The sequence below is a fragment of the Bidens hawaiensis genome, unplaced genomic scaffold, assembly GCF_021521415.1.
Source record: "Bidens hawaiensis isolate Kalapana, Puna unplaced genomic scaffold, B.hawaiensis_p1.1 tig00001088_1, whole genome shotgun sequence".
Classification (NCBI taxonomy): domain Eukaryota; kingdom Viridiplantae; phylum Streptophyta; class Magnoliopsida; order Asterales; family Asteraceae; genus Bidens; species Bidens hawaiensis.
In genome coordinates this window covers 3343559-3359930 of record NW_027491063.1, presented here as the reverse complement: position 1 = coordinate 3359930, position 16372 = coordinate 3343559, and positions in this window count along the sequence as shown.

The window sequence follows — 16372 nt, the reverse complement described above, 5'->3', positions numbered from 1 at the left end:
TTGATGAACTTTGACCCGTTGACCCACTTTGACCGCCACCTCCTTGACCTTGAAACCCTTGATTATTCTCGCCATGAAAATTACCTTGGTTATTATATTGTTGGCGAGGAACATATATGCCTTGATTTCCTTGAAAATTAGGGTTAGCTTGAGTAGCCGGGTTTCCATAGCGGAAATTTGGGTGATTTCTTAACCCGGGGTGGTAGGTGTTGGAATTCATATTATAATTTCTACCACCTCCCCCTTGAAGTGCATTGACCTCCTCCACTGGAACTTGACCCACCACACACACATCCGAAGCATGACCCAACTCGTTACAATTTGTACAAACATCAATTACCTGATTAGTGGTTTGTACCCCTCCTTCTTCCACAGCTTGAACTTGCGGTATACCAATCGCCGGTCTTGCTCTTCTTCCGGTTTGGGCCTTTATCTTTGAAGTGACCGCCATTTGTTCCAAATATACCCAATCATCTTGTTCATAATTGGTACCAAATGTACCATTCGTGTCGACCTCAAATCTCGTTCATCCTCCATACTCAGACCCTCATGAAATGCATTCAATAACTCCCATAAAGCAATACCATGATGAGGAAAATTTTTAATTATCATGTTAAACCTCTCAAATGCCTCATTAAACATCTTGCCCGATTGTTGTTGGAAGGTTATTAAACTCCTTCTTGCATCATTGGTCTTTTAGGCCGTGTAAAATTCTTCCAAAAATCTTTGTTGCATTTCGGCCCAAGTATAAATGGATGCGGAAGAAAAAGTGTAAAACCATCTCTTTGCCTTGTCTTCCAATGAAAACTGAAATAGGACCAACTTAACCTCGTCCGATGTAAAACCTTGACCCCCAACTGTATTGAAAATGGAGTCATATGCCTCCAAGTGAAAGTAAGGTTCCTCCGTTGGTAGACCCTTATACTTCGGGAGACTTTGAAGGGAATTGGTTCCCACTTCAAATGTCCTCCCTTGTTGATTGTGAGGAATAACGACCGGAGATGGATCGTTAGTAATTATCGGTCGGAAATGGGCTTCAATACCCCTAATCATCTCTCTTTCATGCCTTCTTGGTACCCCCATTGGTACTCTTGGTTGACCCATTTGCCTATAAACGGGACTTGGTTGTGCAAATTGTTGAAACTGTGGTTGGGGCATTTGCTGTTGAAATTGTTGATCTTGAGGTTGCCCTTGTGGTTGCATTTGTTGTGGAGCTTGTTGTTGTTGGACAACCAGTGCTGGTTGAACTTGTTGTTGAATGATAACCGGTTGTTGTTGAACTAGTTGTTGAACAACCGGTGGTGGTTGTCTATTAAGCTCTTGCAACGGTTCCGGTTGTTGCCATTGACCATAACCAAAATTTCCCGGATTTACCCTCTTGCTTCCATCATCTCCCGTGTAGTAACCTTCCACTTCATACCCCTCAAATTCACTGTCAAACCCGTATCTGTATCCGTCACCTTGTAATCTTGAATGTTGCATAAAAGGTGGGGGTTGATATTGGTAGCTTGATTGTGATTGTTGAAAGGTTGGTTGTTGATTTTGTTGAGATGATGATGCACCAAAGTTAGGATAAATGTTGGAAATAGATGGCACTGTGGATGATGTTGAGTAGGTGTATTGAGCAGTGATGGGTTCGGTTGTGTGAGTTGGTTGCAATTCACTTGATGCTGTGGGTATAGTAGTAGTGATTGGTAGAGGTGGATTTGGTGGAGGTGTGGTTGGGATTGTTTGACCCGAAGTGGGACCTGGTGAATCCATGGTGCTGTCTGATGCAGTTGGAGAACCAAGAAGCTTGTTCCCCCTAAGTAGAACTCGGTTTCTCCGAAGTGTTCTGTCAATCTCAGGATCAATAACTAGCGGTGATGACCTGTTAGAGCCTCTAGTATGCATACACATGTAGGTACCTGCAGACTAACACAACCAGTGTAAACCCAAAAATAACAAACAAAAAACTACTAAAGCTAACACACGTTGCGAAGTACCCCCCGGCAACGGCGCCAAAATTTGACGTGAAGTCGAAGACCCACTCAAAAATAAACCGATAAACTAATTAGATAGTGGTAAGCGAGTATAGAATACAGGGAGTTTGTGAAAATGCGTTTACTAAGTAGCTATGTAATTTATCTATATTAATCTAAGTGCAGAATACAAAATTCAAATATTTGGTTGTTTGGTTTTGATTAACAAAAATAACTGAAACAAATAAACGAGTAATATGAGAAAGAATGCTCTCTCCCGATTTCAAGTTTTCAATATTGATAAGGTTATCGTTTACATTTTGGATGAACTACATAGACATAATTCATGAAAGTGTGTTTGAAAGTGATCAAAGAGGACTAATGTAACACCCCGTAACCGCAGCGGAAACGTACACGGGATGCAACAGACACATCTGATATCAACAGCATTGCTTATAAAGGAAATACCACTACATTAATTTATAACATATTACATTGTTGCGAGTTGCGTTACTGTCTAGGTGTTACACACATATATTACCAATAAAACATTAATAAATTCATTACAAAACAGAGAGCAGCAAGCTTCCAACAGGTAGCACAGATAGTTAAGCACATATCAATCATTCCAACTTGGGCATACCTAGAAAACATGTAAAGAAAACGGGTCAACTACGAATAGTTGGTGAGTTTCACTAATTTAAATAAACACTGACAAATCATTTTTAATAATCATTTATTAACCATATAATCATGCTGGGAACTATGTTACCCCAGAACATTTCATTTAACTTCCTGGGAACTATGTTACCCCAGAACAATAATAACCCCTGGGAACTATGTTACCCCAGAACAATAACAACCCCTGGGAACTATGTTACCCCAGAATAATAATAACCCCTGGGAACTATGTTACCCCAGAACAACAATAACCCCTGGGAACTATGTTACCCCAGAACAATAATAACCCCTGGGAACTATGTTACCCCAGAACAATAATAACCCCTGGGAACTATGTTACCCCAGAACAATAATAACCCCTGGGAACTATGTTACCCCAGAACAATAATAACCCCTGGGAACTATGTTACCCCAGAACAATATAACCCCTGGGAACTATGTTACCCCAAAACAATAACACATTATAAACATTTTATATATTCTATGCATCAGTCCATATATATATAAATGTACAAGTATTTCCATACGATCGGTATGTACTTAAATACTTTAAATAAGACATGTTTTCCGCCCCGGGAAAATATAATTAAAACAATTCATTAAAAGGGGCTCGTGAAAACTCACCTTTCTGTGAGTCGGTGAGTAATATAAGGAACAGCTACGTGCCTGGATCTGTAATATAATATCTAGTCGTTACTATATAATTCCCATAACTTAAATACGTATCAATCGGTACATCTGGGAACATTGTTAACCCAGTACTGTACTCGATTCGGGGACTATGTTAACCCCGTGACACTTCTAAGGACTAAGATTGTGACATTGCTTAGAGTTTGACAGTCAATTTAGTTAAAGTGATGAAATTATAGCTCGGTTTGACACCCCGTTTGGCCGTGGGGCCCGTTTCCGTCATTTCGGTGCCGGAAACGGTAAAATCGGGTAAAATTACCCAAATCATCCGAATTATTTTCGGATGATTTATTTTTACTTAATTTACTTAGATTTATGAAATAGTCCATTTTTAGAGTTTTCATGTACCAGTCAGCTCGCTTATGCGAACTTTGCCGGTTTACACGTTTTAAGCTTTAAAAACTTGTTTTTATGTTCTTTTTAGCACAAATAATTACCCGATTAGTCTCGGGTCTTGAAATTTTGCACAAAACTTAATTTGACAGTAAGGAATTTTGTAAAAATTTTCCAGATTTATTTTCTTATATTTACATTTATTTATCTATTTTTAAATCTTATTAAAATACTAAATATATCAAAAATACCAAAACACTTTAGAAAATTCCCAAATTTTTCTGGGATGATCTTTATCATCCTCATAACTTTCTGGAATTTTCCCAGATTTATTTTCCTATATTTACATTTATTTATCTATTTTTAAATCTTATTAAAATACTAAATATATCAAAAATACCAAAACACTTTAGAAAATTCCCAAATTTTTCTGGGATGATCTTTATCATCCTCATAACTTTCTGGAATTTTCCCAGATTTATTTTCCTATATTTACATTTATTTATCTATTTTTAAATCTTATTAAAATACTAAATATATCAAAAATACCAAAACACTTTAGAAAAATCCCAAATTTTTCTGGGATGATCTCTATCATCCTCATAACTTTCTGGAATTTTTCCAGAATTTAAAACTTATTTTTCAAGCCATTTTCACCCAAAACCGAGCTAGAAAGCCCTAGAACTCGTTTCACCGAAAAGCCTACTTAGACTTTTCCAACTGAGCTCAAATTTTGTGGGTGACTTTTATATGTTATAAAAAGCTTATCTTAAATTTTCCGGAATGTTTCATCATGTTTTGCTATTTTTCACTATTTTTGGCCAAAACCGAGCATTAAATTCACCAAATATTCATCTTTTATCCAAAAATTACCAAAAATTCACAGATCTCATATTTTCATGTGTAGATCATCTCTGTGAAATTTCGTGACCCGACTCTAAGCACACGTAAATCTGTCCATTTTTCATAAACACACGAAAACCGAATTATTTTGTGTTTTCTAGCTTTAGATCGCAAGGATCTCGGTTTCTAGCCTTTGCTAGCCGCTAGATACAACACTTACAAGCACATCAACACCACACCAAGCAAGTTATACCCACAATCAAGCCATTACTTTCCTAGTGTCGGTTAAAACATCAAAACAACGATTTTGACCGTAAAAATCCGTTCTCGACTCTTTTTACTCCTTTCTTGGACCAAGATCCCTTGTATAACATGTATACATCTCTTGATCATGCAAGAGTCGGTTTCATCTCGGGTTTTCACCCATTTTTCACTTGGAAATCCATTTTAACAAGATTTTAACCGTAAAATTTTATTCTAAACCCTTTTAACTCATTACTTGGATCAAGATCCTTTGTATAACTTGTATACATCCCTTGATCATACGAGAACCGGTTCCATCTCGGGTTTTCACCCATATTTCACTTGGAACCTTCCTTTTCTCAAGATTATGAAGTTAGAAGTAGGATTCAAGCATCAAAACTTGTTCATACCTTGTGATTTTTGGTTAAAAACTCAAGAGCTTGGATGTATGTTTGAAGATTTGAGAGAGTTTGTGTGAAATGTGATGTAAAAAAAAAGAAAATGAAATGAATGATATTATCATAAGGACCGATCGGTCCATAAGGTGGATGGGGGTGGGCCCCACACATCAATTCTAGGCCACACATTCGGATTACGCAATCCGGATAATGTTGTGGATAATCTGGTTCAGTTCGTTTCTCGTTTAAACTCGTAATTCGGCTTAAAACGAGCATAGAATGGTCGTTTTTCGGGTCAAAATAAAATTTACATAAAACTGATTTAAAAACTTTCAAAACTTAACCCATGACATTAAAACATCATATCATTAATAATTACGCATCTTTTTCGGCTTGATTGATCGTCTCTTGCTTGGTTTGGCGTTAAAGGTTTCGTTTATCGTACCGTCGTACTAATAAATCGAAATCCTTTTTCTGTGCTATAATTCACTTATCCCGAGGCATTAATACCTCGTAAATATCACTAAACATTATATACTTCGTCTATAATGTAATTCCCGATTCGTTCGGGTTTCAATAATCGTTCATTGGTTAATTGTAATTCCAATATGATTCACTATACAATTGAGTATGATTCATACTGTGAACCATATATATTCGTATAAACGTGCTATAACTCATATAATCAATATTAAATAACACGTAAATAGTATATTCCGGCTAGGGTATACCTGAATTTGCCGGAATCGTTACATTCTCCCCCCGTTATAAAAATTTCGTCCTCGAAATTTTACACGTCAACTACTTCCTTTTGAGGAAATAGGTGGGGGTATTTCTTCCGAAATTCATCCTTTCGTTCCCAAGTAAATTCTGGGCCTCGTTGCGAATTCCATCTAACTTTGACCAACGAGATCTTATTGTGTCTAAGTTGCTTGATCTTACCGTCCACTATTTCGATGGGCTCCTCTACGAAGTTGAGCCTATCACTTATTTGAACACCCTCTAAGGGTAACACCGATGTCTCATCCGCCAGACATCTTTTCAAATTCGACACATGAAACACGTTATGAACTGCACTTAGTTCCTCAGGCAGTTCTAGTCGGTAAGCTACCGGACCGATCTTTGCAGTGATGTTGAATGGTCCAATGTATCTAGGGGCCAACTTCCCCGCCTTTCCAAATCTGACCACTCCTTTCCAGGGTGATACTTTCAAGTATACCTTTTCACCCTTCTCAAATGACAACGGTTTTCGACGGGTATCGGCATAACTCTTCTGCCGATCCCGCGCGGCTTTCAGGTTGTTCTTAATTTCAAGAATCTTGCTGGTCGTCTCCTGGACCAGATCCGATCTAATGATCTGCGGGTCACCCACTTCAGACCAGCAAAGTGGTGATCGGCACTTCCGCCCATACAATGCTTCATAAGGTGCTGCCTTTATACTGCTATGGTAACTGTTATTATAGGAAAATTCAACGAGTGGGAGATGTTGATCCCAATTTCCCTTAAAGTCCAGTACGCAAGCACGAAGCAAATCCTCCAAAGTTTGAATGGTCCTCTCAGACTGACCATCGGTCTGAGGGTGGTAAGCTGTGCTTAGGTCAATACGTGTTCCCAATGCTTCTTGGACAGCTTGCCAAAGTTTGGAGGTGAAATGGCTATCCCTATCGGAGATGATCGAGATGGGGATGCCATGACGAGACACTATTTCATTTATATAAATTTGCGCAAGTCTCTCAGTGTTAAAAGTATTCCTAATTGGAATAAAATGTGCCGATTTGGTTAATCTATCCACGATTACCCAAATCGCATCATGACCTCGGGGTGTCTTGGGGAGATGTGTCACAAAATCCATTGTGATCTGTTCCCACTTCCATTCGGGAATTTCCGGCTGTTGTAGCATTCCCGAGGGTTTCTGGTGCTCCGCCTTAACTCTCGCACACGTCGTACACTTGCCGACGTATGTGGCTATATCCTTTTTCATACCTGGCCACCAGTAAAATTCTTTCACATCCTTGTACATTTTATCTGATCCCGGATGTATGGAATATTTCGACCTATGCGCTTCGTCCATGATTAATTCACGAAGGTCATGGAGGGTCGGGATCCAAATCCGATTTTTGAAATAGAGAATTTCGTCCACACGCTGTTCGAAATTCTTCTCATTCCCGTAAAGTCCTTCTTTATCCAATTGGCCCTCTTTCAACGCCTCGCGTTGAGCGACTCGAATCAAATCTGAAAGGTTCGACTGGACTATCATCCCCAACGCTCGCACACGTAGTGGCTTGACTCGATCCTTTCTACTCAAGGCATCGGCTACAACGTTAGCCTTGCCGGGGTGATATCGTATGTCACAGTCATAGTCACTCAGCAACTCGACCCATCTTCGTTGCCTCATATTCAGTTCTTTCTGATCGAATATGTGTTGCAAACTTTTATGATCAGTGAATATGGTGCACTTTGTACCGTAGAGATAGTGTCTCCAGATTTTAAGTGCAAAGATGACTGCTCCCAGTTCCAAGTCATGAGTAGTGTAGTTTTTCTCATGAACTTTTAACTGTCGAGACGCATAGGCTATGACCTTTTTATTTTGCATTAACACGCATCCTAACCCTCTACGGGATGCGTCACAATATACAACAAATCCATCGTCTCCGTCGGGGAGACTTAAGATTGGCGCTTGGCACAATCTTTGTTTTAGCGTTTGAAACGCCGTTTCCTGCTCTTCACCCCATTCATATTTCCGATCCTTTTGAGTCAGGAGGGTTAAAGGTTGGGCGATGCTGGAAAAATTCTCTATAAATCGACGATAGTATCCAGCTAAGCCTAAGAATTGGCGGATTTCTTTCGGAGATTTAGGCGCTTGCCAATTCTTAATAGCTTCAACCTTACTCGGATCAACGTGTATTCCTTGGTGGTTTATAACATGACCGAGGAATTGCACCTCTTGTAACCAGAAGTTACACTTGGAGAATTTTGCATATAACTTCTCCTGATCCAGGAGCTCTAAAACTAACTTTAAGTGTTGCTCGTGCTCCTCTTTACTCTTCGAGTATATCAAAATATCGTCAATAAATACAATGACGAACTTGTCGAGATAGGGTTTACAGACTCGGTTCATGAGATCCATGAACACCGCTGGCGCATTTGTTAGCCCAAAAGGCATAACTAAAAATTCGTAGTGGCCGTAGCGAGTCCGAAACGCGGTTTTTGGGATATCCTCCTCTTGAATTCTAACTTGGTGGTATCCCGATCTAAGATCAATTTTTGAGAAATAGCTCGCACCTTGTAGTTGGTCGAACAAATCATCGATTCGGGGAAGAGGATATCTATTTTTGATGGTTAATTTGTTCAATTCCCTGTAGTCAATGCACATTCGAAGGCTTCCGTCCTTCTTTTTCACAAATAGTACAGGTGCACCCCACGGGGAATAACTGGGACGTATAAACCCCTTATCCAACAATTCCTGCAACTGGTTGGATAGTTCTTGCATCTCGGATGGTGCAAGTCTGTAAGGGGCCTTAGCAACAGGGCCGGCTTGAGGTAATAAGTCGATTCTGAATTCGACTTGTCGGGTTGGCGGTAATCCAGGAAGTTCCTCTGGAAAAACTTGTGGAAATTCGCGTACCACGGGAATATCGTCCACCCGTTTTTCCTCAGAATCAGCGGCCGTCAGGCTCGCTAGATACGCCACACATCCCTGACGTATATATTTCAACACCTTGAGGTGGGATATAAATGGTATCATGGTGCCGGATTTTTCTCCCTGCACTAATACCTCCTCGTCATCCGACACCCGGATCTTGATGGTTTTCTTTTCACAGTTTATTTCTACCATATTACGTGCCAACCAATCCATTCCCACTATCACGTCAAAACTACCCAATTCTACCGGTAACAAGTCAATCAGGAAGGATTGTTCGCTTAGAATAAAAGGGCAATTCCGAACAATCCGATTAACTATCATGGTTTTACCGTTAGCGACCTCTACGGTGTAGGGTTCTATGGTTTCACCAATAGGAAGGTTTGCTATCGAAAGGAATCTAACGGAGACAAAACTTCTATCGGCGCCTGTATCAAATAATACAGAAGCGTAATGATCAGAGACGAGGAAGGTACCTGTCACTACGCTGGGGTCCTGGCGCGCCTCGTTTGCTCCCATCACAAATGCCCGGCCTCGCGCCGGATTGGACGCCGATGGCTGACCCGCGAGTTGTCTCCCGTTTCCTCCCTGATTCAGTTTCGGGCAGTTCCTTTTGAAGTGATCCGTGCTGCCGCATTCGTAGCAAGCACGGCTAGTGGTCACCATCTGGTTTCCTTGCGGGTTCTGCTGTCGGGTTGGTTGAGTTCTAAATGGTTGCGCACGAATTGGTTGCGGTTGACGGTTCAGGTTGTTCAGATTTGTCTTACAATTTGGTGCGTAGTGTCCAACTCTGCCACACCGGTGGCACACCACCTCCTTGCACACACCACTATGGTGGTAACCACATTTCCCACATTTAGGAAACGTTCCCCTCGGCGGTTCTTGCCTTCCGCCCGAACTAGTCATGGCATAGCTCTGGGCAGCGGGCCTAGCTCGTTTACCTTGCTGTTTCTCTCGGATCCTATTGTCATACGTACCTCGCTTTCCCCCAGCCGACTCTCCCGTCGTCTTTATCGATCCGCTCCTTAAGAAATCATACGTGACAATACCAGCCTGTGTCACTGCACCCTCATACGTCTGGTGCCCTCCCGCGTTAACTATGCTCCTCACTACTGGAGTAAGTCCCCAAATATAACGTTCCACCCTCTTTGACTCTGGGGTGACCAACCACGGCACTAATCGTGACAGTTCATTAAACCGGTTGGTATATCCCAAGTGGTCCGCCCCATGCATCTCTAGGTTCCACAACTCATGTTCCAGTTTCTGCAATTCATTCTTTGGGCAGAAATGTTTCAAAACAAGATCCTTAAGCTCTGCCCAGGTCATGCGGTTTGTCGCCGCCTGACCTCGAGTCTGTACTATGGTGTTCCACCATGTCAAGGCATGGTCTGTGAACGTACAGGTGGCGTACTTAACGACACAATCCTCGGGACAGTTGCTGATATTTACCACTGATTCTATTTTCTCTAACCATTTCACTAACCCATTCGGTCCTTCCGACCCGTTAAATTCTAAAGGCTTGCATAACATAAAGTCCTTGATTGAACAACCCCTGGATGGTCCAGTGCGGTTGGTCTCTACAGTAGGGATAGGGCCATTACTGTCGGTAGCGACCACCGTAGGCGGTGCGTCAGTACTCGGCATAGTGTTGTCATTCCTTGGAGGATTAGCGTTTTGTTCCCCGTCATTATTTATGGGCGTTTGATTGCTCGGAGGGGTTGGATTGGTCGAGTTATTAATACTGGCGGCGATGCGCGATACTATATCCGGTATCGCCGCCTCCAACTGTTGAGCAATCAAACGGCTCACATCTACTTCCGATATTTTCGTTGATCGTTTCGGTGCCATTCTACACAACATCAAGGAAACACATATAATTAATACCATTCCAAATTATGAAACACAAACACATTCCATACATTAATAAACATTAGTACATATTACACAAACATCCATTTACATACTTCCCAGTCATCATTACACAACTATGTTTTAATACAAAGGGCCTATGTTGGTATCATCCTCGACATAACCCGCAATGGGTCAGTGCTTGAATGATACCCAAAAGTATCGATAATGATATGCCCTACTAGAGACCCCCTATGGGCCAGTGGTTGTACTATAACTAAACAAGATTCACTCCGTGTTAGTATCACCACTAACTACTTACACGGAGTATCAAAAAGCGGTTCAAGATTCTACCATCCAACACATCTACACATGGTGGTAAACCAACCCCACCAACACCGCCACCAGCACCACCAACACCGCCATCATAACCCGCATTCGGGTTTCCATCTGGTCGATCAACCAGTGGGAGTATGAGCACTCCCTTTTTAACTGGTTAATAGCATACTGGTGGTCCAGTATGCTGTCCCCGAGGTACGCCCGCCTCTGTACCCCCACGACCAGGGCGGCAGAGTGCTCGTTCACCTGCTCGGTGAGAACACGTAGCCAAGCCGCCAAGTCCCGCTCCTGCCTTGGCAGACCCCACACAGGTGGGGTTGCAGGCTCGGGTTGGGGGCGGGAAGACTCGCCCCGGTGGTATGTGGATCTGGGTGGGGTAACAGTGGGCGGAACATACGGGGCACTGATCCGCGCCGTGAGGCGGGGACCGTGTCTGGGGGGAATTGGGGTGGTCTGTGGTGCGGGCGGGGTAGGAGACCTGGTAACCCTAGCAGAGGAGGGTACACTAGCACTCCTAGCTGGGGTGGTCTGTCTAGAAGTACTATGACTAGCCTCCGAAGGCTCGGAGCTGGGTGCTACACTTGGGCTTCCAGAGGCCCCGGAACTAGCCTCTTCCGGGTCCTCTTCCGTCGACACACTAGGTGTTCTTGCCATTATACCTGCACACAAGTTAACAAACATATAGTCCTTTTCGTAGTGTAATTCATAATTAGATTAACACATACTTATTTATACAACTTTACCACATAATAATATTATCATATATTTACACATATGTTGCCAATTTTACCTATTTAAGTCCCCCGTGACTTCCCCTGAATTCCCTCGTGCAGACAAGTCTGTTATTATGTTCCGGACCATAATAACCCACTTGTCCATCCAAGTTCATCCCGATCTCGTCACTATATATTATTAGTTGATATTCAGATCCTATAATACTTGAGCTACTGGTTATATTTTAGGTATCTTTTTCAGACATCCTAATTCTTTATAACCAATGGCTCTGATACCAAGTTCTGTAACACCCCGTAACCGCAGCGGAAACGTACACGGGATGCAACAGACACATCTGATATCAACAGCATTGCTTATAAAGGAAATACCACTACATTAATTTATAACATATTACATTGTTGCGAGTTGCGTTACTGTCTAGGTGTTACACACATATATTACCAATAAAACATTAATAAATTCATTACAAAACAGAGAGCAGCAAGCTTCCAACAGGTAGCACAGATAGTTAAGCACATATCAATCATTCCAACTTGGGCATACCTAGAAAACATGTAAAGAAAACGGGTCAACTACGAATAGTTGGTGAGTTTCACTAATTTAAATAAACACTGACAAATCATTTTTAATAATCATTTATTAACCATATAATCATGCTGGGAACTATGTTACCCCAGAACATTTCATTTAACTTCCTGGGAACTATGTTACCCCAGAACAATAATAACCCCTGGGAACTATGTTACCCCAGAACAATAACAACCCCTGGGAACTATGTTACCCCAGAATAATAATAACCCCTGGGAACTATGTTACCCCAGAACAACAATAACCCCTGGGAACTATGTTACCCCAGAACAATAATAACCCCTGGGAACTATGTTACCCCAGAACAATAATAACCCCTGGGAACTATGTTACCCCAGAACAATAATAACCCCTGGGAACTATGTTACCCCAGAACAATAATAACCCCGGGAACTATGTTACCCCAGAACAATATAACCCCTGGGAACTATGTTACCCCAAAACAATAACACATTATAAACATTTTATATATTCTATGCATCAGTCCATATATATATAAATGTACAAGTATTTCCATACGATCGGTATGTACTTAAATACTTTAAATAAGACATGTTTTCCGCCCCGGGAAAATATAATTAAAACAATTCATTAAAAGGGGCTCGTGAAAACTCACCTTTCTGTGAGTCGGTGAGTAATATAAGGAACAGCTACGTGCCTGGATCTGTAATATAATATCTAGTCGTTACTATATAATTCCCATAACTTAAATACGTATCAATCGGTACATCTGGGAACATTGTTAACCCAGTACTGTACTCGATTCGGGGACTATGTTAACCCCGTGACACTTCTAAGGACTAAGATTGTGACATTGCTTAGAGTTTGACAGTCAATTTAGTTAAAGTGATGAAATTATAGCTCGGTTTGACACCCCGTTTGGCCGTGGGGCCCGTTTCCGTCATTTCGGTGCCGGAAACGGTAAAATCGGGTAAAATTACCCAAATCATCCGAATTATTTTCGGATGATTTATTTTTACTTAATTTACTTAGATTTATGAAATAGTCCATTTTTAGAGTTTTCATGTACCAGTCAGCTCGCTTATGCGAACTTTGCCGGTTTACACGTTTTAAGCTTTAAAAACTTGTTTTTATGTTCTTTTTAGCACAAATAATTACCCGATTAGTCTCGGGTCTTGAAATTTTGCATAAAACTTAATTTGACAGTAAGGAATTTTGTAAAAATTTTCCAGATTTATTTTCTTATATTTACATTTATTTATCTATTTTTAAATCTTATTAAAATACTAAATATATCAAAAATACCAAAACACTTTAGAAAATTCCCAAATTTTTCTGGGATGATCTTTATCATCCTCATAACTTTCTGGAATTTTCCCAGATTTATTTTCCTATATTTACATTTATTTATCTATTTTTAAATCTTATTAAAATACTAAATATATCAAAAATACCAAAACACTTTAGAAAATTCCCAAATTTTTCTGGGATGATCTTTATCATCCTCATAACTTTCTGGAATTTTCCCAGATTTATTTTCCTATATTTACATTTATTTATCTATTTTTAAATCTTATTAAAATACTAAATATATCAAAAATACCAAAACACTTTAGAAAAATCCCAAATTTTTCTGGGATGATCTCTATCATCCTCATAACTTTCTGGAATTTTTCCAGAATTTAAAACTTATTTTTCAAGCCATTTTCACCCAAAACCGAGCTAGAAAGCCCTAGAACTCGTTTCACCGAAAAGCCTACTTAGACTTTTCCAACTGAGCTCAAATTTTGTGGGTGACTTTTATATGTTATAAAAAGCTTATCTTAAATTTTCCGGAATGTTTCATCATGTTTTGCTATTTTTCACTATTTTTGGCCAAAACCGAGCATTAAATTCACCAAATATTCATCTTTTATCCAAAAATTACCAAAAATTCACAGATCTCATATTTTCATGTGTAGATCATCTCTGTGAAATTTCGTGACCCGACTCTAAGCACACGTAAATCTGTCCATTTTTCATAAACACACGAAAACCGAATTATTTTGTGTTTTCTAGCTTTAGATCGCAAGGATCTCGGTTTCTAGCCTTTGCTAGCCGCTAGATACAACACTTACAAGCACATCAACACCACACCAAGCAAGTTATACCCACAATCAAGCCATTACTTTCCTAGTGTCGGTTAAAACATCAAAACAACGATTTTGACCGTAAAAATCCGTTCTCGACTCTTTTTACTCCTTTCTTGGACCAAGATCCCTTGTATAACATGTATACATCTCTTGATCATGCAAGAGTCGGTTTCATCTCGGGTTTTCACCCATTTTTCACTTGGAAATCCATTTTAACAAGATTTTAACCGTAAAATTTTATTCTAAACCCTTTTAACTCATTACTTGGATCAAGATCCTTTGTATAACTTGTATACATCCCTTGATCATACGAGAACCGGTTCCATCTCGGGTTTTCACCCATATTTCACTTGGAACCTTCCTTTTCTCAAGATTATGAAGTTAGAAGTAGGATTCAAGCATCAAAACTTGTTCATACCTTGTGATTTTTGGTTAAAAACTCAAGAGCTTGGATGTATGTTTGAAGATTTGAGAGAGTTTGTGTGAAATGTGATGTAAAAAAAAAGAAAATGAAATGAATGATATTATCATAAGGACCGATCGGTCCATAAGGTGGATGGGGGTGGGCCCCACACATCAATTCTAGGCCACACATTCGGATTACGCAATCCGGATAATGTTGTGGATAATCTGGTTCAGTTCGTTTCTCGTTTAAACTCGTAATTCGGCTTAAAACGAGCATAGAATGGTCGTTTTTCGGGTCAAAATAAAATTTACATAAAACTGATTTAAAAACTTTCAAAACTTAACCCATGACATTAAAACATCATATCATTAATAATTACGCATCTTTTTCGGCTTGATTGATCGTCTCTTGCTTGGTTTGGCGTTAAAGGTTTCGTTTATCGTACCGTCGTACTAATAAATCGAAATCCTTTTTCTGTGCTATAATTCACTTATCCCGAGGCATTAATACCTCGTAAATATCACTAAACATTATATACTTCGTCTATAATGTAATTCCCGATTCGTTCGGGTTTCAATAATCGTTCATTGGTTAATTGTAATTCCAATATGATTCACTATACAATTGAGTATGATTCATACTGTGAACCATATATATTCGTATAAACGTGCTATAACTCATATAATCAATATTAAATAACACGTAAATAGTATATTCCGGCTAGGGTATACCTGAATTTGCCGGAATCGTTACAACTAAGTACTTGGATTATAAAAATGCAAGGTTGTCACTCGATAATCAATTCAATATAGTTAACCCTAATTCTCTTTTGCTAAATCTCAATTGCCTATGGCACCAAGAACGGATAGTCAAGAACACGAATTTATACTATACTAACAATTACAAAGCAAACTCACAATCACCATAGCAATACAATCAAATGAACAAATTACTATCCCACAAATAACATAAACAATTCACAAATAGTCAATTGAAACCTTACAATTCGGGAGAGAACATAAAGAGTACTAGCCACGCATCGTTTGATTCATCACCATATCAATTAAGTTATATGAATGAATCACCAACATCAACTAATGGTTACAAATACCAAAGTATTGTTCTTGCCCTTCCAAAATCGTCCTAGGGATGTTTTAGAATGAAAGATATGATAATCCTTTAAAAAGCCGTCCAAAACTGACTAAAAATAATCAGGAGATCGGCAGTTACGGCTCGAACCGTGGCCCACGGTTCACAACGTGGGTCATGATGTTGTTGTAATTTTGTTGAAGCGTTGCCCACGGTTCAGACCGTGAGCCACGGTGACCCCCATGGTGACCACAGAGGCCACGGTATGGTGGCCTCTGTTCCTTGTTCTCAATTGGACCATGGATCACGGTTTGTAACGTGAGCCACGGTGGACTTCAGCCACAATCTTCCTTTATTCACTTATTTTGACCTTCTTAACTTTGTCGGTTCCTTTGGTTTCTTCGTTATACATCATAATAGCTCCGGAACCTCATTTTAACCTACAATTCACCGCAAACACAGTAGTTATCTAATTCCACAAGATA